Genomic DNA, 25141 nt, shown 5'->3' on the forward strand with positions numbered 1-25141 from the left:
GGACATATTCAAATATTCGTCACTGATGTTAACCACTACACCACCGCTCCCCAATTAACAAGATGCAGCACACACACACACACAATTACACACACACACACAATTACCCATACACACACACTTACACACACACACAATTACACACACACAATTACACACGCACAAAATCACACACACACAATTACACACACACACAATTACACATACACACACACTTACACAAACACACACTTACACACACACAATTACACACACACAATTACACACGCACAAAATCACACACACACACACAATTACACACGCACAAAATCACACACACACACACAATTACACACACACACACAATTACCCATACACACACACTTACACACACACACAATTACACACACACACAATTACACACGCACAAAATCACACACACACAATTACACACACACACAATTACACACGCACAAAATCACACACACAATTACACACACACACAATTACACATACACACACACTTACACAAACACACACTTACACACACACAATTACACACACACAATTACACACGCACAAAATCACACACACACACAATTACACACGCACAAAATCACACACACACACACAATTACACGCACACACACTTACACACACACACACATAATTACACATACACACTTACACACACACACAATTACACACACACACAATCACACACACACAATTACACACGCACAAAATCACACACACACAATTACACACACACAATTACACACACACACACACAATTACACACGCACAATTACACACACACAATTACACACACACACACTTACACACACACAATTGAACACACACACAATTACACACACACAATTACACACACACAGACAATTACACACGCACAATAACACACACAATTACACACAATTACACACACACAAATTCACACACACACAATTACACACACACAATTACACACGCAATTATAGTTGTGTGTATAGTTGTGTATATAGTTGTGTATATATATTTGTGTGTATAGTTGTGTATAGTTGTGTGTATAGTTGTGTGTATAGTTGTGTGTATAGTTGTGTATAGGTGTGTGTATAGTTGTGTGTATAGTTGTGTATATAGTTGTGTGTATAGTTGTGTGTATAGTTGTGTGTATAGTTGTGTGTATAGTTGTGTATAGGTGTGTGTATAGTTGTGTGTAAAGTTACGTATATAGTTGTGTGTATAGTTGTGTGTATAGTTGTGTATAGTTGTGTATATAGTTGTGTGTATAGTTGTGTATATAGTTGTGTGTATAGTTGTGTATATAGTTGTATGTATAGTTGTGTATATTGTAGTGTATAGCTGTGTGCGTGTTTGTGTATATCGTTGTGTATGATTGTGTATATAGATGTGTATATAGCTGTGTATATCATTGTGTATATATTTGTGTATATAGTTGTATGTATATTTGTTTATATAGTAGTGTGAATATAGTTGTATATAGTTGTGTATACAGTAGTGTATGGTTGTGTATTTTAATTGTGTATATAATTGTGTATATAGTAGTGTATAGTTGTATATATAATTGGTTATATAATTGTGTGTATGGTTGCGTAGCGGTGAGTGCGCTGCACGACCCGAGTTCGGTTTCCGCCCACGACCACCCCCAGTGACGAATATCTGAATATGTCCTGGGCCTCCCCTAGGTCGACTCAGCCTCAAATGAGTACCTGGTGCGATGTGTAAAAATCATCGCCACTGTGGAGCCGTGCTTGGTGCTGCCCACCCATCCCATCACGCGCCGTGCCGGCCTTCATAGGGGCTCGCTAACATCACTTGCCCCTACAGCCTGTGCAGGCTACGCACGGCGTATCTGTAGTACTGTGTGCGGTGATCCAGCAGCCATGGGCAATCCACTGCTGGATGAACGTCTCCTTCCCTGTCACTCCTCCAGTCGTCATTTTACATCGCAAACTCGTTGTGCTCTACTTATTGTGTATTGTTTACACGAGTAATAAATATTAAATGTTGTGTTTATTGTGTAATTTATGTATATATTGTGTGTATTGTGTGTGTAATGTAAATTGTATGCATTGTACATTGTGTATACACTGTTAATTGTGCGTGTGTATTTATATTGTGTGTATTGTACGTATACTGTGTATATAGTGCGTATATGTGTATGGTATGTATGGTATAGTTGTGTTTGTATATTGTGTATATATGGTATGTGGTGTGCATTGTAAAGTGCGTGGTATTGTTGTATATATAGTGCAATGCATGTGCTGTATATTTTGTATTGTGTATATATTGTGAATAGTTTTAATTATGTACATATACGCATGATATATAACGAATATCGTATGCTGTGCGTATTGCATATTTTGTGTATTATGTGTAAAGTGTTGTGTGTAGTGCGTATATTGTATGCATGCATTTTATATATAGCATGCGTATTGTATGAATATTAAATATTTACAATCTATATATTACACACACCCCCGTTAACCGAGTAGAAACCCGGTGAATAACGATTTGCCGCCCATGTGGAAGAGGCGTCGTGAGCCGTGACCACCACGCGAAGGCCGCGGCCGTCGTCATCCCAGCGTGGAAGAGGAGACCAAGCGCGCCCTCGCGGCCGCCTCCAGTGGAGGCCTTCCGCCAGCAGTGCGGCGTGAGCGAGCAGTTGCAGTGCTGCCCCTTCGCCTGTGTCGGCACCGAGGCCGTCGTGACGCTTGTGCGCGCGCGCGACCGCTAATTCATTTCATTCGAAACGCCACTTGAAATGGTTGTGTGAGTGGTCTGTGTGTGTACACACAACACACTGTGTGTGAGTGGTCTGTGTGTGTACACACAACACACTGTGTGTGAGTGGTCTGTGTGTGTACACACAACACACTGTGTGTGAGTGGTCTGTGTGTGTACACACAACACACTGTGTGTGAGTGGTCTGTGTGTGTACACACAACACACTGTGTGTGAGTGGTCTGTGTGTGTACACACAACACACTGTGTGTGAGTGGTCTGTGTGTGTACACACAACACACTGTGTGTGAGTGGTCTGTGTGTGTTCACACAACACACTGTGTGTGAGTGGTCTGTGTGTGTTCACACAACACACTGTGTGTGAGTGGTCTGTGTGTGTACACACAACACACTGTGTGTGAGTGGTCTGTGTGTGTACACACAACACACTGTGTGTGAGTGGTCTGTGTGTGTACACACAACACACTGTGTGTGAGTGGTCTGTGTGTGTACACACAACATACTGTGTGTGAGTGGTCTGTGTGTGTACACACAGCACACTGTGTGTGAGTGGTCTGTGTGTGTACACACAACACACTGTGTGTGAGTGGTCTGTGTGTGTAACCATCACACACGCGGCACGGCAGCCGCAGTCAGCGCGCGACTTTGCGTCTGTTGCTCTGCAGATGTCGAGGTGCGCTGCGAACCGGTTACCCGTTTTCCCCGTTCTGTCATGCGGTTACCGGTACAGTCAAACACAATAGCCGCGTGTCTTAATGACTCTGGTCTCGAGTGTGTCACGTGTCATGTGTGCATGCCGTGACGTTACCTTGTGCATATTGTGTGTCGTGTGTACATAATGTACACGTGTGTCACGTGTGTGCTCTGTACGGTGTGTGTGTGGATGATGCATATTGTGTAATTTTACTAAAAGTGTATTTATATTGCCCGTATTTATTTTATAGTGTACACCGTGTGTGTTTCTTGTGTATATTATGTTACTAGATATTTAGTGTTGTGTATAGTTTGTGTAATGTGTATAGCATGTATAATATGTATATTGTCTACGTGTACCCTGTGTATTGTGCATAATGTGCAGCGTGTATTATGTACGGAATGTATAATGTATGCTGTGAATAATGTGAAGTAGATGTAGCGTATTACGTGTATTTGGTGTATTGTGTGTATGCATATAATATAGTGTGCATTGTATATAGTGCACGATGTATGTAGTACATTGTGTATAGTATATCGTGTATAGTGTATATATTGTGTATAGTGTATATATTATGTATACTGTTTAAATATTGTGTATAGTGTGTATAATTGTGTTTAGTGTGGGTTATATTGTGTATCTCGTTTAGGGTGTGCATTGTGCATGTTTTGTGTACAATGTGAATTATATGTATCGTGTATATAATATATATTGTGTGTGTATTGTGTGCATTGTTTATTGTATATGAATAATATAAATGTGTATATTGTATATTGTGTGTATTGTGCATCGAGGTTACATTGTGTCAATTATCTGTGTATATTGCATATTGTGTGTATTGTACCTATTGTGTATATTATATATATATATGTACCGTGTATGGTATTATAGTGTATTGCGTATTTTGTATATGGTGTGCATTTTATATTGTTTGCACATTGTGTATATTGCATGTTTAGGATATACCGTGCATTATATATTGTCTGTATTATATATAGAATGCGTATTGTGTAAATTGTGTATGTTTGATATTGTGTATGATATTGTATTGTGTACATTCGATGTATTGTGTATTTTATATCATGTGCACAGTGTGTAACTATAGTGTATATTGTATTTATGTATTATTGTGTATACTGTATATACTGGGTATTGTGTCTATGTATGTATTGTATATACTGTGTGCAATATATTGTGTGTACACGATGTATGTGGTGTGTATATTGTGCGCGTTGTGTATATTATATAGTGTATTGTGCGTATTCTGTGTAGTGTGTGCATTGAGTGTTGTGTGTATAATGTATGTAACGCGTATTGTGTGTATTGTATGTATCATGTATATTATGTATGTTGTGTATATTGTGTGTGTGTTTTGCAGGGCATGTTGTGTAATGATGTGTCCCGCGTATAATGTACATATTGTGTACATTATGTACAATGTGTATCGTGTGCGTATTGTGATAATTGTGTACATTACGTATGTTATGAGTACGGTGAATATTGTGTGTGTTGTGTGCATTGTGTATAGTATGTATATTATGTATGATGTGTGTATTGCGTGTGTTGTGTGTATTCTGTATATTGTGTGTTTTGTGTGTTTTGTGTGTATTGTGTATATTGTGTATATTGTGTATAGTGTGTGTGTTGTGTGTATTGTGTGTGTTGTGTGTGTTGTGTTCACGAGGCTGTGCGCCGCGTTGGGGGTCATCATCTCAGTGTCTCGCGAATCTCAGCGGGGTAGACACGGGGGGGGGGGACACGGGGGGACGCGGGGAGACACGGAGAGACACGGGGGAGACACGGGGGACACGGGGAGACGCGGGGCGGGGGGGCGCGGGGAAACACGGGGGGACACAGAGAGACACGGGGAGACACGGGGGGGGGGACACGGGGGGACACGGGGGGGGGACACGGGGGAGACACGGGGGAGACACGGGGAGCCACGGGGGGAGACACGGGGAAGACACGGGGGGGGGCACGGGGGAGACACGGGGGAGACACGGGGGACGCGGGAAGACACGTGGGGGAGACACGGGGAGACACGGGGGGACACGGGGAGACACAGGGAGACACGGGGGGGGGGGACACGGGGGAGACACGGGGAGACACGGGGGGGGGACACGGGGAGACACGGGGGAGACAAGGGCGTCGCTCGCCGAGCCGTGTTTGTTGTTCGCTCCATACATAATTCACATGTAACAAGCATGTCACATGTTCCACTCATGTCACACCCCCGTCTGTCTCTCCCTTTGTCCGCCCCGACGTCGCCCTGCCTGCTCGCCCGCGTGTCCCGTCGCCCTCCCGTCTGGCTGTGTGCGTGTCCGTCTCTCTGTCCGTCCGACTGTCGTCAATGTGTCCGCCTGTCTCTGCCTGCGTGAGTGTCTGTCCGTGTCCGTCTCTCTGTCCGCCAGTCTCTGCCTGCGTGAGTGTCTGTCCGTGTCCGTCTCTCTGTCCGCCCGTCTCTGCCTGCGTTATCAATGTTCATGGCGGTATTCAACCCCAACCTCTGACCGTGGCTTTGCGCGCGGCATCGCTTTGATATCCGACCCATCCGCATACAAAGAAGCAACAATGACAACAACATATACATACCAAACCAGAGTATTAATACATTAATAATTGAGCATTATTCGCAAATAAACTCACGGACACGTGCAGTAGACAACGCCAATCCAGTCGCAATGAGCAGCGCACCGTAGTGATGAAACCGGTTATAACCGTAACCGTATATTATCGTTTGGACGCGCGCGGATAATGGTGATTGTTGTTGCTGCTGCTGCTGCTGCAGATACCCATCTTCAGCAGCAGTAGCCGGCCATGGTCAAGCCACTGCTGGACGGATACTCGTCATCACGAGTCATAAGAATACAAATGCGATATTATCCAAATTTGACATTGTAGAAATACATACACAATAATACACACACAATAATACACAATGATACACACACAATAATACACAATGATACACACACAATGATACATAATAACACAATACAATGATGCCCAGGCAATAATACCCACACAATGATACACCATGACACGAAGAAAGTCACACACACACACAACAACAATACACACGCACACAGGAACACGACCAACACACCAATCACAGACGGCATTGCCATTCCAGCTGCTTCACTGCCGAGAGGAGCGAGGCCCGGGCAGGGCGATGGTCGAGACCGATCACGGAGCGGCAGCCACGGAGAGAACGCATCCGAGGGGCACCGCCTCCGGGGAGACGGAGCGACGTTGTAAACCGCTGGTGGATTGGGAGCGTGAGAGATGACCAGGGCTGTGCGAGCACCGTCATCCAGCAGTGGAATGACCGCGGCTGCTGCTGCTGCTGCTGAATGTAACAAGTGACTGCCTCCCCACGCCGTGTCCGCGTGACCATACTTCACCACGCTGGTCACCGTGCGGGTTGGTGAAGGGATCCCGGGAACATTCACACTGCGGGGAATTGAACTCGGGGCCCGGCGGGTTGATAGCGCAGCGCGCTGCTAACCGCTGCGCCACCACTCCACCTTGACACAACAACATTTACACCATAGAGACAAAGATCCCCGTGTAGCCTTACCAGACTGTTGGGGCAAGAGCTGTTAGCTCGCACCACCTGTGAATGCTGCCACGGCACACGAGGGCGGCCAGCACCACGGCCGACCGCCTTTGTTCCCGAGTGGCGATGTTTACTACCACACCGCGTCAAAGCGTGCGCATGTACACAATACACACGCTACACAATGTACACTCTGCACAATCCAAATTATATACGCACACTGCATGCACACGCTGCACAATAGCGTAGTGTGTAAGTATATACATACACACGGTATTGTGTATGTGTGTGTATAGTGTGTGTGTGTATAGTGTGTGTGTGTATAGTGTGTGTGTGTGTGTATAGTGTGTGTGTGTGTGGTGTGTGTGTGTACACACACACACACCATACACACGAGACAAAAGACAAATATCCTCCGTATAGCCTTCAACAGACTATTAGGGCAAGTGCTGTTTGCGAGCACCTATGAATGACGGCACGCGACAGGAGGGGGCGGGTGGCCAACACTACGCCCGGCCGCCTTTGTCTCCCCAGTTCCCGATGTTGTTTCCACACCGCACGGAAGTACGTACTCATTTAAGGCTGAGTCGACCTAGGGGGAGACGCAGGACCCGTTCAGCCATTCGCCACCGACGTTGACTGTGAGCGGGAATCCAACTCGGGTCTCTGCGGGGGTCGTAGCGCGGTGCGCTAACCACTGCGCCACCGCTCCCCACACACGCACACGTAACACTCATCACGCACACGCAGATCACGACCCACACTCGTGTTCATGTCACACACGTGGCTGTGGGATCATTCTCATTCCCTCCCTCCCACAGTCTCTAAACCCACTATTCTAAACGCACTGTTCCACCAGCTGAGTCAGATGTCACAGTGCACTCGACATCCAGAATCCGGGTCTCGTCGGCTCGACTCGATCTCCGGGCGCGGCATTTGAAACAACGTGGCAAGTTTCTTAGATCAATGAAACTACGGCCCCTCCACCGCCTCCCTGTGCCACCCATGCGAGTCGCGCGGTGCGGCACGGTGTGGGCGACTCGTGTCTCTCTCCCCGAGGCATCTGGACGGAAGAGGAGGCCAAATTCCCTGCCTCTCGTGCGGAGGATTCTTCCACCAGCAGGCACGCGGAGGGGCAGTTGCAGGACCGCGCCTTTGCCTCTGTGCGACGAGAAAGCCCGCGGTGTCTGTCTGCGCCGCCTCTCGCCGTCCGTTATCCATGCTGAGCGACTCTGACTTGATCTCGGAGCGCACGCTACAATGCTGTTGTTGTGATACGGTCACGTTATTATATTCGAGAGAAAAGTCGCGAACCGCACTGCGCTACGGCCACCGACATCATCACCACGAGCACCGCGCGTGTGTGCCGGACACCACAGGTACTGCTCGCTAGCAGCACTTGCCCCAACAGTCTCTTCAGGCTACACGGGGGATCTTTGTCTGTGTGTGTCGCAGTACAGTCGACAAAGAGAGGGAGTGTGTTCTCGTGTATGAGGCCGTGGGTGTGTAAATTATTATTTTGAGTAAATATTTATGTTTTAGTGTTAGGAACAGAATAGTTATTCATATTTGTGCGTCTGGTGTAATATATCTGATGTTTTTATGTATGTATTATATATGTTAGATTTGACGCCGCTCATACAATGAATCACGTTATGCATATCACGCATTGTGTAATCATGATTGTTGTATGTACTCAATATTATGCATCGTTATATTGAAATGATGTATGATATGCCTTGTGCATACGATCGTGTTGTGCGTGTGTGTATAATTGTGTGTATCATACTGCACAAGGATTTCATGATTACACACGAACACAGATTCCCACACAAAGACAAAGGTCTCCCCTATAGCCTTGGCAGACTGGTGGGGCAAGTGGTGTTAGCGAGTGCCTATGAAGGTCGGCATGGCACGCGAGAGGGTAGGTGGTCAACACCACGCCCGGTCGCCTTTGTCTCCCTAGTACTGATGATGTTTACACACCGCACCAAATACTAATTTAAGGTTGAGTCGACCCAGGGGCGGCCCGGGACTTGGTTTAGATAACCGCTGTTGTTTTTGATGGCGAACACACAGACACACACTCATACACACACTCACACATACACTCACACATACACTCACACACCGAAACACACACACATTCACACACACAGACACACACTCACACATACACACACTATCACACAGACATACACACACACTCACACACAGACACACACCACACACAGGCGGAGTGTTGTGTTGCGTGTTTGACACAATTATATTGACACCACGACTGAGTGACACAATGACTGTCGCGCACACGCGGTCAAATCGACGCGATCCCGTTGTTGTTGTTGTTGATGTTGTTGTTGTTGATTGTGGCTATTTATTGTTGTCGTTGTTTGTCTATTTGTGTTGATGCTCATCGTTTTAGCTGTTGTTTATTTTTGCGGTCATTTATAGTTGCGGTTGTGGTTTTGATTATTATTGTAGACGTTTAATATTAATATTATTGTTGTTGTAGTTGTGTGTGTTTATTGTTTATTACCGAAGTCGTTATTTGTCGTTGGGGTTGTCGCGCTCTTACGTTGTCGCGCCCTGTCGCGCTACATTCGTGACAGCCGCGGTCGCGTCGCGATTCCGTTGCAGTTAATCACCGACTGCCTGAATTAACCATCCACTCAATCAGCGAATGACTCCCCGACTCACGTGAACGAATGCGCGAGTCCTCAGAGATCACAGTCCGATGCCGCGAGGCCGGTACCTACGACATGAACTGCTGGTTCCATTCCGGGTCTAGTGATCTGTGCAGTGCCGCTGCTGCTGCTGCTGCTGATTCTCCTGCTTATAACAAATGATTCTGTGCTGCTGCTGCTGCTGCTGCTGATTCTCCTGCTTATAACAAATGATTCTGTGCTGCTGCTGCTGCTGCTGCATTGTCAGTGGTGCACAGCCCACAACAAGCACACGCAACGCATTCCGTGTCCATGACAACATCGCGTGTGTGACATTTCACGGAAAGGACCCTTCTTCATCATGTGCGTGTGCTATGCAGAAGCGTCATTGTCCGAATCGTCGCCCGTTATATATTCTTCCTTTTACAGCCACACTGTTATTTACTGTTGCTGATACTACAGCTGCTGATGATGGTGATTATTCTGTTGCTGCTGCTGAGAGGGTTAGAACGCGCGGTGCGCGTGCAAGGCGCGGAGCGAGGGATGAAGCGCGTTCTAACGCGCCGTGTAGCCTGTTGTCGTGGGCACACCCACACGCTGATACAAACATATATCGTTCACACGAAAACAAAGACAATTATCTCCCGCATAGAGTGTTGTTAGCAAGCACCTATGAAGGCGGCCGTTATATGTGTGAGTCTATGCATCTATGGATCTCTGTGTGAGTCTATGGGTCTCTATGCGTATATGTATGACTCTATGGGCCGCTATGCATCTATGCGTCTATGTATATGCGTCTCTGTATGAGTCTATGGATCTCTATGCATCTATGCGTCTACGTCTATGCGTCTATGTGTAAGTCATTCCGACCACGTGGCTAAGCAACAGAGTGAGAAGCTCGCAATCAGAACGTTGCGAGTTCAACTCGTCCCTCCGGGGTCGATAAAACAGATAACAATTTGTGGGGAAGTCGACACCGGCTGCGAGTGGGAGAGAGTCACAGACAGAGGGGGAGAGCTGTGAGTGAGAGAGAGAGAGTCACACACAGAGGGGGAGAGCTGTGAGTGTGAGAGAGAGAGAGTCACAGACAGAGGGGGAGAGCTGTGAGTGTGAGAGAGAGAGTCACACACAGAGGGGGAGAGCTGTGAGTGAGAGAGAGAGAGTCACACACAGAGGGGGAGAGCTGTGAGTGTGAGAGAGTCACAGACAGAGGGGGAGAGCTGTGAGTGAGAGAGAGAGAGTCACACACAGAGGGGGAGAGCTGTGAGTGTGAGAGAGAGAGTCACACACAGAGGGGGAGAGCTGTGAGTGTGAGAGAGAGAGAGTCACAGACAGAGGGGGAGAGCTGTGAGTGAGAGAGAGAGAGAGTCACAGACAGAGGGGGAGAGCTGTGAGTGTGAGAGAGTCACAGACAGAGGGGGAGAGCTGTGAGTGTGAGAGAGAGAGTCACACACAGAGGGGGAGAGCTGTGAGTGTGAGAGAGTGAGAGAGTCACAGACAGAGGGGGAGAACTGGGGGGGGGGGGGGGTCTGGAGCCTGGACTGGAATAGGCGGCAGGGAGCCGATATCACGGAGAGCTGCCGACGAAGGGGAGTTCAGACCGTGGGGGCAGCGGAGGAGAAAGAGCGACCTCCCGCAGCTGTCAGCGCACGCGCGCTGCAACAGGCGAGAGAACGCGGCAGCTGCTGCTGCTGCGTCGCACGGCCCCGCTGCGGATGAAGCCGCAGCGGTGTCAGTGCGCGTGCTGCGTGGACGTGACGTAGCGCGCGACATAGCGCGCGTGATGTTCTGCAAGGCGCCGAGATGTGTGAAGCGGATCGCGCTGTGCCACCGGAGCGACTGATCGCGCGATTACGAAGCGCTGCAACGCGTTGTTCTAGCGCGCCTTGTTCTAGCGCGTTGTTCTAGCGCGACCTGTAGCGCGCGGCGTTGACGGCTCTTTACAAGAGGCGGTCTGGGGCGACAGCTATAACACCAACGTGTTATAACACCAACGCGTTATAACACCAACGCGTTATAACACCAATCGAAGCGCGTGGTAGTTATAACGAGCGTCATAGGGCAAATGTGTTCCAACGCGCGGAACAAGCGGCTTTGCTAGAAAACGCGTGGTCACGCCTGCGCACTGCACGTGTTGCTATAACACGAGTTATAACACGACACATGTGTGATGTTGATGCGTTATTCATAATTTACCATTGGAATTGGGGAGGTCTTCATCCAACAGGGGATTGCGCATGACTCATGATGATGAGCACGAGTTCTAGCGCGTGTTGCTATAACGCGCGTTATAGCGCAACCGGTATACCGCGGCTGCGCGGTCTAGCGTGTGCCGTGTATTATAGCGTGTGCCGTGAAAGTTGAGCGCTCGAACGCGCGTCTTAATAATAAATACAAATGTATAATCGTAATTATATTCTTCAAAGAGCGCATCGATCATTGAATCTCACGCCATGAACACCACTGGGTGGGTGGCCGCTCCAGGGCCGGGGAGTGGAGATCCCCGCTCCCTCCCCGCTCCATCTCCGCTCCCTCCCCGCTCCATCTCCGCTCCCTCCCCACCGCTCCCTCCCCGCTCCATCTCCGCTCCCTCCCCGCCGCTCCCTCCCCGCTCCATCTCCGCTCCCTCCCCGCTCCATCTCCGCTCCCTCCCCGCCGCTCCCTCCCCGCTCCATCTCCGCTCCCTCCCCACCGCTCCCTCCCCGCTCCATCTCCACCGCTCCCTCCCCGCTCCATCTCCGCTCCCTCCCCGCCGCTCCCTCCCCGCCGCCTCGGCCGCGAGGGCGCAGACCCGAGATCGCCTTCGCCTCGCCACTCGAGACGTGGCCCGCGTGGTGAGGGCGGTGGTAGCGGCACAGGTGGTGGCGGTGGTGGTGGAGGAGATGGTGGTGGTGATGATAGGGGTTGTGGATGTGGTGGAGGTGGTGATGGAGGAGGTGGTGGCGGTGGTGGTGGTGGTAGAGGAGATGGTGGTGGTGATAATAGGGGTTGTGGATGTGGTGGAGGAGGAGGAGGAGGAGGAGGTGGTGGTGGTGGTGGTGGTGGTGGTAGAAGAGCTTGTGAAAGTGATGATGGAGGAGGAGGAGGTGGCGGTGGTGGTAGAGGAGATGGTGGTGGTGATGATAGGGGTTGTGGATGTGGTGGAGGTGGTGATGGAGGAGGTGGTGGCGGTGGTGGTGGTAGAGGAGATGGTGGTGGTGATGATAGGGGTTGGATGTGGTGGAGGTGGTGATGGAAGAGGTGGTGGCGGTGGTGTTAGAGGAGATGGTGGTGGTGATGATAGGGGTTGGATGTGGTGGAGGTGGTGATGGAGGAGGTGGTGGCGGTGGTGGTGGTCGAGGAGGAGGTGGAGGAGGTGGTGGGGGTGGTGGTGGGGGTGGTTGTGGTGTTGCCGCTAATTCTCTCTGATCCTGCGGCTCCGTCTCAACCCCAGCGGCGCAATTGCAGAAACATCGATCCCTGCGCTGTGATGATAGTGATGATAACGACGGCAGTGATGACGATGACGATCAGGATTTATTGCGATAATGTTGATCATGATAATGACGGTTGTTTATGATGATCCTGGTGATGATGATTACCATGGCAATGACGATGAACGCGGCGGTGGTGATTTATAATGATGATGGTGATGGTGGTGATGAGGCTGGTGATGGTCTACAGTGATTGTAATGATGCTGAGAATGATGATGATGAAAATCATGATGATGATGATGAGAATGATGATGATGTCCCTAATCCATCCGGCCACGCGCGCGCCGGAAGCGAGATGGATTGGGGGGGGGGGGGGGTCGGGACCCCCACAGCACAGCGCGAGTGACCCCCAGAGCGGAGTTGTATTCAGGGTGCGGTATATTGGGGGGTGGTGGTGGGGGGGGGTAAGAGAGAAACATCGTGGGGGGCACTCAGGGGGGCGGGGGCAGCTCGCGGCCGGGCCCCCGCGCCTGTATGCAGAGTATCTGTCTGTGTGTGTGTCTGTGTGTGTCTGTGTGTGGTTCTGTGTGTGTGTGTGTGTGTCTGTGTGTCTGTGTGTGTGTCTGTGTGTGTGTGTCTGTGTGTGTGTCTGTGTGTGTCTGTGTGCGTGTTTCTGTGTGTGTGTCTGTGTGTGTCTGTGTGTGTCTGTGTCTGTGTGTGTGTGTCTGTGTGTGTGTCTGTGTGTGTCTGTGTGCGTGTTTCTGTGTGTGTGTCTGTGTGTGTCTGTGTGTGTCTGTGTCTGTGTGTGTGTGTCTGTGTGTGTGTCTGTGTGTGTCTGTGTGCGTGTTTCTGTGTGTGTGTCTGTGTGTGTCTGTGTGTGTCTGTGTCTGTGTGTGTGTGTCTGTGTGTGTGTCTGTGTGTGTCTGTGTGTCTGTGTGTGTGTCTGTATGTGTCTGTGTGCGTGTTTCTGTGTGTGTGTCTGTGTGTGTGTCTGTGTGTGTCTGTGTGTGTCTGTGTGTGTGTCCGATTGTATCTGTCTCATTCTGTGTCTCTGTCTTTGTGAACTTGTGTGTGTGTCTCATTGTGTCTCCGTGTGTCTGTGTGTGTATATTTGTGTGTACGTGTGCGTGTGTTTATACCTGTGTCCGTGTGTCTCTGTACGTATGCCTATGTGCGTCTCTCACATTGTGTCTATGTGTATCGGTCTGTCTCTGTCCCCCCGTGTCTCTGACTCAACATCCCCGTGCCCCCCAATCTCATCTCTCTCCCCTCTTCCTTCCTCTCACCTCTTCCTCTCTCTCTCTCCCATCTTCTCTCATTCCTCCTCCACCTCCTCTCCCTGCCTCTCCCCACATCTCCCCGAACCCTCCCTATCTAATCCCTCCTCTCGTGTCTCTCCTCCTCCTCCCTCTCAACCCGCGTCTCTCGCGCGCCGCTGAAATCCGCGCGAAGCTTCACGAGCGGCGGCGGCGGCGGCGGCGGCGTCTCGAGCATCGCGATTCGGGGTCGCGGTCACACGCGGGAAATGGTGGTCACCGTGCTGTCGGTGTGATCACGACGAGGACGACGACGATTCTTTGTTGTAGGATAATTGTCATCAATGCTAAGCGTGACTCGGCCATGCGTAAGGAGCTTGAGGATGAACCTACCTCTGCTTACCTTGGCGGTGCGCTGCTGCTGCTGCTTCCTCCTCCTGCTGCTTCCTCCTCCTGCTGCTGCTTCCTCCTGCTGCTTCCTCCTCCTGCTGTTGCTGCTTCCTCCTCCTGCTGCTGCTTCCTCCTCCTGCTGCTGCTGCTGCTCCTCTCGTTCCTCGTCGCGCGCGCGACACGGAGAGGTCCGGCACGAGTTGCCCGCGCGTGTCCGTTCGCTCTCTCACCCCCCCCCCCCCTTTCCTCCTCTATCACCCTCCACCCCCACCACCACCACCACCACCACTCTCGCCCCCCAACTCCCCCTCCTCCCCACGCGCTTACCACACAACCACCCTACCCCACCTCCTCACCCAATATCTGCTCAAACCAAAATTGCCTCCCCTTTCCCTCCCCGTCCCTCCCCTCCGTCTCCCTCCCTCCCTCCCATCCTCCTCCTTCTCCACTTCTCGATTCGAGCTTCGTTACTCTCCGATGCGCCAATACCGCCCCCCCCTTGCACCCACCTCTACATCCCCCCTCATCCCCCTCCCCCCTCATCCCCCTCCCCAGCTCCACCTCCACCCCTCGTGCCCCCAACGAGCACCCCCCCCCCCCCCACTCTACATCCAATTCTTCCTTACCCCCACCCCGAAGGGGTCACGTGCTGCGAGTGTTAGGGGTAGGGGGCGGGGGGTGAGGATGGAGGGGGGGGGGTAGAGTTAGGGGATGGGAGGGGGGGCGCAGTGCTGCCGCCCCCCGCGTTTAGACGCGAGAGACACGCGTCAGACCCGCGTCCCCAACACCGCCCGCCGATTGTGTGGAACCTACAGCCCCCCCCCACCACTCTGCTCCCTGTAACCTCCAACACCCCCACTCCCCCACTCCCTCACTCCCCCACTCCCTCACTCCCTCACCTCACTCCCCCACACCCCCACTCCCTCACTCCCCCACTCCCCCACTCCCCCACACCTCCACCCATCTCTTTATCCCAACGTCTCCCCCCTCTCCACCCCCCCCCCCCCGACTGCGGCTATTTTGTAGGGGGTGAAAGTGGTGATATCGGGGAAAGGGTGATGCTGCCCACTCCCATGCCATCCACCTCAACATCACCACCATCACCAACATCACCACCGACATCACTACCATCACCATCATCACCAACGCCATCAGCACCATCACCAACATCACCACCGACATCACCACCAACATCACCATCATCACCAACATCACCACCGCCATCACCACCATCATCATCACCACCGCCATCACCATCATCACCAACATCACCACCGATATCACCACCATCACCAACATCACCACCGCCATCATCACCATCATCACCAACGCCATCACCACCATCACAAACATCACCAACGCCATTACCACCATCACCATCATCACCACCGCCATCACCACCATCACCAACAACACCACTTCCATCACCTCCATCGAACAACAACAACCGACATTCGCCACTAAGTGGCGGTGACGTCACCACAACGCGTGTACCAAGCTATGTGCACGTTGAGGCCACGTGAAGTGTCGAACACCCCCTGGCAGGAGGTCACGGGGCAAATCCAGGTGTTCCTGGGGGTCAGAGATTGGATCACCGTTTTTTCCCCTCATGATGGTAATAGGTATGGCGCTGCAGGTTACTTTGTTGATGGACTTAAAGAGCGATTTGTGATCGCGGGCCATTGAGGCAGACTCCATATCATCAGCAACCCGCGACCACCACCCATCCTTGCAGCGCCTCACGGCTCTCCGAACCTCTGAGCGAAGGCTGCAGTAAGCCTCCTCATTCTCTGACATGGGATGCTGTAGACGATGAGAGTGGGCCTGTCGCTTTTTCTCAGCCAGCCTGAACACCTCCTCTGTCAGCCAGGGTCTCTGGGGAGGTCTGGACCGCGTACCCAAAGCAGCCATTGCAGCTGCATGAGCCACAGACCTAAACCTCGCCCATTTCCCCTCGACATCAGGAGGAGTGGGGGACGATGCCAACCCCAGCCGCAATCGATGATGAAATTCTCGCTTTCAACGTTCATCAGCTAGCTGAGACCATGCCAAAATGGGTTTGAATGTGGTCCTGGGTGTACACCCACCACTGGAGTGGAAGAATGGCAGGCGCATCTTACAGATGACAAGTCGATGGTCAGTGGGCAGATCAGCTCCACGGTAGGTCCGGGTGTCAAGGACATGGGCCCGCATCCGCTGTTCCGTCACTAGGTAGTCCAGCAGATGTTCTTGCTTGGACCCGGCATGCATCCATGATGTTGTGTGGATGTGTCGACGCCGGAACAGCGTGTTGGTGATTACAAGCCCATGGGCTGCACAAAAATCTAGCAGCCTCCTACCGTTGTTATTGAGCTGATCTGGCCCATGTCCTCCAATCACTCCAGACCAGGTGCTAGCATCATGACCAACTCGGGCATTGAAGTCACCCAACAAGATGACTCTATCCCAAGGGGCCTCTTTAGCCAACACCTGTGACAGGAGGTCATAGAAGACATCTGACTCATCGGCCTTGCCGCAACAACCGCACCCAGTGCCACCACCACCAGCACCACCACCACACGGTGTGTGGAGTAAGGGGGGAGGGGGGGGCCCCCCTATTCCTCTACCCCAACCTCTCCTCCCCCCTGTCCTCACCACCTCCCCGCTCCCCCTTCGATCCCCCACGCTGAGTCGGCACACCTGGGCAGCGCGAGCCTCACCTCTCACCCCCACCTCTCACCCCCACCTCTCACCCCCACCTCTCACCCCCACCTCTCACCCCCACCTCTCACCCCCACCTCTCACCCCCACCTCTCACCCCCACCTCTCACCCCCACCTCTCACCCCCACCTCCGCCACCGTCTCCCGCTCCCCGCCCTCTCGAGCAGACCCCGCTGTGCCTAGAGATGAGAGCAAAACACGGAGAGGGGCTACCCCCCTCACCCCCTCACCCCCTCACCCCGCACTCATCACGAGTTCACCCCTGAGCCCCCCCCCCCTGACTTCAGCGTCATTCTCAAAGTGGGGTCTTAGCTGTGTCACACGGTGTCACACGGTATCACGGTGTCTCACGGTGTCTCACGGTGTCACACGGTGTCTCACGGTATCACGGTGTCTCACGGTGTCTCACGGTGTCTCACGGTATCTCACGGTGTCTCACGGTATCACACGGAGTCTCACGGTATCTCACGGTGTCTCACGGTATCACACGGAGTCTCACGGTGACACAGAGTGAGCACCCAGGTATATTAAACAAGACAAGGTTCACTCACATCAAGGCACAGGTCAAGATCGCCCGGATAACCTTCACAGACTGTTGAGGTCAAGTGCTGTTTGCGAGCACCTATTAAAGGTCGGAACGGCACACGAGGGGGTGGTATGGCCAAAACCACGCCCAGCCGTCTTTGTCTCACCGCACCTGGTACTCATTTAAGGTTGAGTCGATCTCGGGTTGGCGGTCCCGTGACCGCTTCAGATAATCATCACCGATATGTTGGCCGGGAGAGGGAATCTTCCTCGGGTCGCCGGGTTCGCAGCGCACTGCACTAACCACTGCGCCACCGCTCCCCACGCACACTCACAAAGACACCCTCAGTCACGTGGCGGCCACGTGCGGGTCGCGCGCGGCACAGTCGACCACGTGACCCGTCGCAGCCTTCGTTGTCTAAAACAACAACAACAACAACAACGACGCAGTTGATGACTCGGTGCCTCCACGTCTCAACACAATTCACGGTCATTGGAGAGTCTGAAAGACGCGACGCTGTTGGCCGATAACACCGCCATTATATACAGAGAGGACCGCAGAGCTCGGGGGAGTAGCGCCGGCTCCTCACCGCGACGTGGCTGCTGCTGCTGCTACTGCCTCCTCGTCCCTGGTTCCTCCTCCGAGCGCCTCTCAGTCGCCCTCCCTCTCCTCGACAGCGAGCGAGCTGATACCATGCAGCGCGTTACACGTTTAAGTCTTTATTATTGTTATTATTAAATTGTCGCTCGATATTTTATGGAGCGCTACCAGGCTGGTTTGAAGTAGGGACTATCGGCGTAAGGCACTACAACTAGCGTACAAGGTACGCCTATCCATAGTACAGAACATTAATCATATATTATGTGTACCACATACTCCCAGAACGACAGATAATCATCTTAGATGTAGTTGACCGCGTAGGCTTTTATAAAAACGGAGTGGGACGCGTGCAGGATGGGGGAGGATGGGCAAGCAAGTTGGAGGATGGGAAGGGAGCGTGGCAGGCGCGTGGTGTAGATGAGATTGGGCAGGAGGGAGCAGGCCCCGTGATGTCTCGCTCTCGATATTCCTGCGATGTCACGAGAACCTCAACACACTCGTCAACAGCACAAGAGGCGACGCTTCAGGCAATGGGCCTCCTTCCTCATCGCGTCTCCTTTGTTGTGCTACGCAGAAGGGCCGTTGCCCAAAACGTCGCCTGGTAGATCCTGCTTCCTCTACAGGCCACACACGCCCAGCGTCGTTCTTGACACGGACCGTGCTGAGTGCGTTTGTTGACTCTGCGTGTGCGCCACTGCCAACACAGCAGGAGCAGCAGCAGGAGGAGATAGCGAGTGAGTGATCTGATGCAGCAGGAGGAGATAGCGAGTGAGTGATCTGATGCAGCAGGAGGAGATAGCGAGTGAGTGATCTGATGCAGCAGGAAGAGATAGCGAGTGAGTGAGTGTGATCTGATGCAGCAGGAAGAGATAGCGAGTGAGTGAGTGATCTGATGCAGCAGGAAGAGATAGCGAGTGAGTGAGTGATCTGATGCAGCAGGAGGAGATAGCGAGTGAGTGATCTGATGCAGCAGGAGGAGATAGCGAGTGAGTGATCTGATGCAGCAGGAGGAGATAGCGAGTGAGTGAGTGATCTGATGCAGCAGGAGGAGATAGCGAGTGAGTGATCTGATGCAGCAGGAGGAGATAGCGAGTGAGTGATCTGATGCAGCAGGAGGAGATAGCGAGTGAGTGAGTGATCTGATGCAGCAGGAGGAGATAGCGAGTGAGTGATCTGATGCAGCAGGAGGAGATAGCGAGTGAGTGATCTGATGCAGCAGGAGGAGATAGCGAGTGAGTGATCTGATGCAGCAGGAAGAGATAGCGAGTGAGTGATCTGATGCAGCAGGAGGAGATAGCGAGTGAGTGATCTGATGCAGCAGGAGGAGATAGCGAGTGAGTGATCTGATGCAGCAACAGCAGCAGGAGATAGTGAGCGACCCGATCTCTTCCGGCGGAACTCCAGCACCAGGTGTACACCCCAGCACCCGACCACAAACTATAAAGCATCAAAGTTTTGCTGGCTGGCTAGCGCGCGGGTGGGCAAGTCCACATGTGGGTGGTGGTGACGTCACCGCGCACACTTGCGTGATGACGTCACTCGCATTCCACGGTTTGGTGCATCGCGCTGACGTCACCACGCCCCCCACCCCTCCACCCACCCTCCACCCTGGCCGTGGATCTCGCGCAAATGCCCGGGGTCTTTAACGTCCACAAATGGCGTGCGGTCGCTTTCTCTGGCTATTACACCACCGCAGTATTAATCAGGGCGGCCGGTTGGGTCGAACCGCGAATCTCTGCGACAACAAGCGGCGAACGCGCTACGGTCGTGCGCGTGTATGCTGTGTATATGTAGCGTTGAGCAGTGGCCGCAATACTGTTGGCCCGACCACCCCCTCGTGTGCCGTGCCGGCCCTTAATAGGTGCTCGCAAACAGCACTCGTCCCCAGCAGCCTGTCAAAGGCGAATACGGGGGGGGGGGGGGCTCGCGTTCACGCACGTGGCTAGGAGCCGGGTCACTCATTCAAGGCCGAGTCGGACGCCACTCGCCACTGACATCAGCCGCTGGGCAGCAAACGAAACGGTGCGAGCGAGACGGGGGATGGACGGGGGAGCAGGACGAGGGAACGATTCATCGAGTCGATTAATCGAGCGGCGACCATAGGAGGTCCATCTCCTCTCCGTGACTGCCCAGCCGCGTCAGTGGACGAGGCCTCGCCACGTGTGGGACGGGCTGGGGGAGACCCCGGCCCCGACCTCCCCACACCCTTCTCGCCCTCCCCCCATGCCTTCCCACTCTTCGTCCGGCCTCGATCCTTCCCTTCCTACCATCACCCTTCACTCTCTCTCTCCCTGGCCCTCTCATTCGTGGCGACTCAGCACTCACTGATTCCGCTCCGACCTCGCTTTCACCTGGGAACCAGTCACCTCCTCGCGACTCTGATATCGCTACTGCTGCCACCATGTCTCCCTGTTCCCGTGAACTCCACTCGTTCATTACCTCCTCCACCCGTGTTGAGGACTCGGTCTCCACCGCACGCTGACTCTCTGGTCTCACCCAGCACCACGTTGCAGGTAACAACTCACCCACTCACCTATCCACTTACCCGCTCTCTGACTTACTCACCCACCCACCACACTGCAGCTAACGACACTTTTACATCTACTTCACTCCCTCTCTACCCCCTCTACCCCCCTCTCTACCCCCCTCTCTACCCCCTCTCTATCCCCCTCTACCCCCTCTCTACCCCTCCTCTACCCCTCTCTACCCCCTCTCTACCCCCCTCTATATCCCCCTCTCTACCCCCCTCTATACCCCCCTCTCTACCCCCCTCTACCACCTCTACCCCCCTCTACCCCCCTCTCTACCCCTCTCTCTACCCCTCTCTCTACCCCCCTCTACCCCCCTCTCTACCTCCTCTCTACCCCTCTCTCTACCCCTCTCTTCTACCCCCCTCTCTACCCCCCTCTCTACCCCCCTCTCTACCCCTCTCTCTACCCCTCTCTCTACCCCCCTCTCTACCCCTATCTCTACCCCTTTCTTTACCCCTCTCTACCCCCCTCTCTACCCCTCTCTCTCTACCCCCTCTACCCCCCTCTCTACCCCCTCTCTACCCCTCTCTCTACCCCTCTCTCTACCCCCTCTCTACCCCACTCTCTACCCCCCTCTCTACCCCTCTCTCTACCCCTCTCTCTACCCCCTCTATACCCCTCTCTCTACCCCCCTCTCTACCCCCCTCTCTACCCCTCTCTCTACCCCTTTCTTTACCCCTCTCTACCCCCCTCTCTCTACCCCCTCTCTACCCCCCTCTCTACCCCCCTCTCTACCCCCTCTTACCCCTCTCTCTACCCCTTTCTTTACCCCTCTCTACCCCCTCTCTCTCCCTCCCTCTCGCATTGCCTCCCGCGGAGCCATCTCCGCGCCCCGCGCTGTTGTGACACAGCCTCCATGTGCGGGGTGTGAGTCTCCTCTTCATTAGCGGGGGGGGGCAGCGGGAACGAGCGAGGGGGGGGACAGTTTTGGGAGCGGAGAGAGAGAGAGGGGGATGAGGGGGGGGGAGGGAGACGCGCGCGTGTTAGCTGCTCAGTCTAGCGCGCAGTGACAGCTCCAGCCATTCTCACCCCCCCACCTCCTCGTGCCCCCCCCCCCCCAACCAATACCCCCCCCCCTTCCCCACCGGCCCCCACCCCTCGGTCCCCGCTCGCAATCATCGGTGGAAAAGCTCACTCGGTGGAAAATGTATCCCGTCGTTAGCACGACGCCCTGGGGGGGCTGGGGGGAGGGGGGGAGTGGGAGGGAGGGGGGGGGGGAGGGAGAGGAGGGAGGGAGGAGTGGGAGGGGTGGGGGGAGTGGGAGGGGGTGGGGGGAGTGGGAGGGAGGGAGGAGTGGGAGGGGGTGGGGGGAGTGGGAGGGAGGGGAGTGGGAGGAAGAGGAGGGAGGGAGGAGGAGTGGGAGGGAGAGGGAGGGAGGGAGGGGTGGGAGGGAGGGGCTCGTAGCTCGATGCGATGAGTCGATGCGATTCGGCGCGTGGGACGAGCTGCAGTCGACGCGAACGCGGTACGGGAGATGCTGAGCGAGCGATTTGACATCCGCGGTGGTGGCGGTGGTGGGTGGTGGTGGCGATGGTGGTGGTGGTGGCCGATGGTGGTGGTGGCGATGGTGGTGGTGGCGATGTGTGGTGGTGGTGGCGATGGTGGTGGTGGCGATGGTGGTGGTGTGGTGGCGATGGTGGGTGGTGGTGGTGTGGCGATGGTGGTGGTGGCGATGGTGGTGGTGGTGGTGGCGATGGTGGTGGTGGTGGTGGCGATGGTGGTGGTGGTGGCGATGGTGTTGACCTTGATTGGGAATGCAAGGCAGGGTCACGCAGATCAGAGCGTGAGGAGCATAACTCGCAAAGACAAAGATCCCCGAGTAGCCTCCACAGGCTCCTGGGGCAAGCGCTGTTAGCGAGCACCACGCCCGGCCTCCGTTGTCTCCCCAGTCGATGAGTCGACCTAGCGCAGGCCCTAGGTTAGGATCGAAATTATAGTTAGAATATATATTATAGTTAGAATAGATATTATAGTTAGGATATATATTATAGTTAGAATACATATTATAGTTAGGATCGAAATTATAGTTAGAATATATATTATAATTAGAATATATATTATAGTTAGAATATATATTATAGTTAGAATACATATTATAGTTAGGATCGATATTATAGTTAAAATAGATATTATAACCACTGGCTGTGAGTGAGTGGGAATCGAACTCGGGTCCGCCGGGTTCGTAGTGCAGCGCTCGAACCAGCGCGCGACCACTGCCACCACCGATGCCCAGTAGAAGTCGTGCGCACGCACACACGCAGTGACGTCATCATCGGCCATGGCCACCCCACCGCTGGATGAAGGCCTCCCCAATCAGTCGCCATCCCTCGCGCGCCTGCGATGCGCCACTCCACGCGGCACCTGCAGCTGCAACACGCGGCGGCGGCGGCGATCTCGCGGCTCCATCTCCGCGGGGGACGTCCTCCTCCTCCTCCTCGGGCGCGTTCCGTTCCTGGACTGCCACTCCGTTACTGTCTCCACCAGCGTCCCTTGTAGCCGTGACGCGTCCTGTCAGAACCCCCCCCCCCCCCCCACTTAAATATCCATCAATAAGAATAATGCACATTTGTAAAGTGTCAAGTTTCATCCGTACATCGCAATGCGCCCCGTGTACGGAAACCAGGAACGAGACGGAACCTGCAGGGCACAGGGCCAGGACTAGGGGGTGAGAGGCCAGTTTAGAGCGGCGAGTCTTCGAGACAGACTGCATCTTTGTTAACGACTCTGATCGCCGTGTTAGCCAAGGCGAAGCGTTGTTCCCTAGCTTGGAGGCTGCACTGGCAACAGCCGGGCCAGCCCAGGAGCAGAGCCTTGACCTCGGAGTCCTAGTTAGAAGAAGAAGCGATCTGAAGGTCTCAGGGACCTCGTGGGAGTTTAGAGACGGAGCAGTTTCTGTAGATGCAGCACCACTGTGGCCCCAAAAGGAAATGTAACTAATAGGCAACGTTTCGGCCAATGCCCCTTCTTCATAGCAGTGCGAGTTGGGCTTGTGCACCACCGCCGAATAATTTGTAGAATTCCCGAGCGATCCTTGATGCCTGCGTCGATGTCCTCTGACCCGCGCGTGCCTCTCTGCGTCTCTCCGTCGGCCCCGGCGCTCACCCCGCCGGGCGCCTCCTCGCTTTGTGATTGACGGCAATGGCAGCCACAGGGGTTGGGACTCGTCGGGCAAAGTGGAGATGGAGCCGTGAAATAATTGGAGCGTTGCATCGTGGAACCGTGAGAGATGGCAGCCGGCTTTGGAGCCGTCATCATCCAGCAGTGGCTTGATGGCGGCTGATGATGACAGTGGATGATGATCGTTGGTGTCGACTGCCGCGTCACGAGTGTCAGTCACAGAGTGACGCGGATGTTCGGAAAATCATCGCCACGCGTCTCAACATGCCCCCTCTGACGTTCTCACGCTCACTTCCATCATCATCACCACCAGCCGTGCCCTGTCCACTGCTGGATGAAGGCCTCTCCAAGTCGCCGCCATCTCGGTGGTCGCTTCCATGAAACGCACCGCGATGTCGGAGAGCAGCCGGCCAGGCCGCCACGGCACGCGACGAGCTGGGGCGGTCAGAACCACGCCCACCGCACCAGGCACTCACTTGAGGCTGAGTCCACCTAGGGGATGGCCAGGATAGATTGAGATATATCATCACTGGTGCTGACCGTGAGCGGGAATTGAACTCGGGCCGACGGGTTCGTAGCGCAGGGAACGAACCGCTGCACTTCCGGCCCCAACACACAAAACAAAGACAAAGATCCCCCGTATAGCCCGTAACAGACTGTTGGGGCAAGTGCTGTTAGCGAGCGCCTATGAAGGCCTCACGTCACACGAGGGGGTGGTTGGCCAGCACCACGCCCGGCCGCCTTTGTCTCCCTAGTGGCGATGTTTTTACTCACCGCACCAGGTACTCATTTGAGGCTGAGTCGACCGAGGGGAGGCCCAGGGCCGGTTCAGATAATCGTCACTGGTGGTGTTGGCCATGAGCGGGAATCGAACTCTGGTGGCCGGGTTCATAGCGCAGCGTAGCGCTAACCACTCCACCACCGCTCCCCACACACGCACACAGGC

Source organism: Lampetra fluviatilis, chromosome 16, assembly GCF_964198595.1.
Source record: "Lampetra fluviatilis chromosome 16, kcLamFluv1.1, whole genome shotgun sequence".
NCBI classification, from domain to species: Eukaryota; Metazoa; Chordata; class Hyperoartia; order Petromyzontiformes; family Petromyzontidae; genus Lampetra; species Lampetra fluviatilis.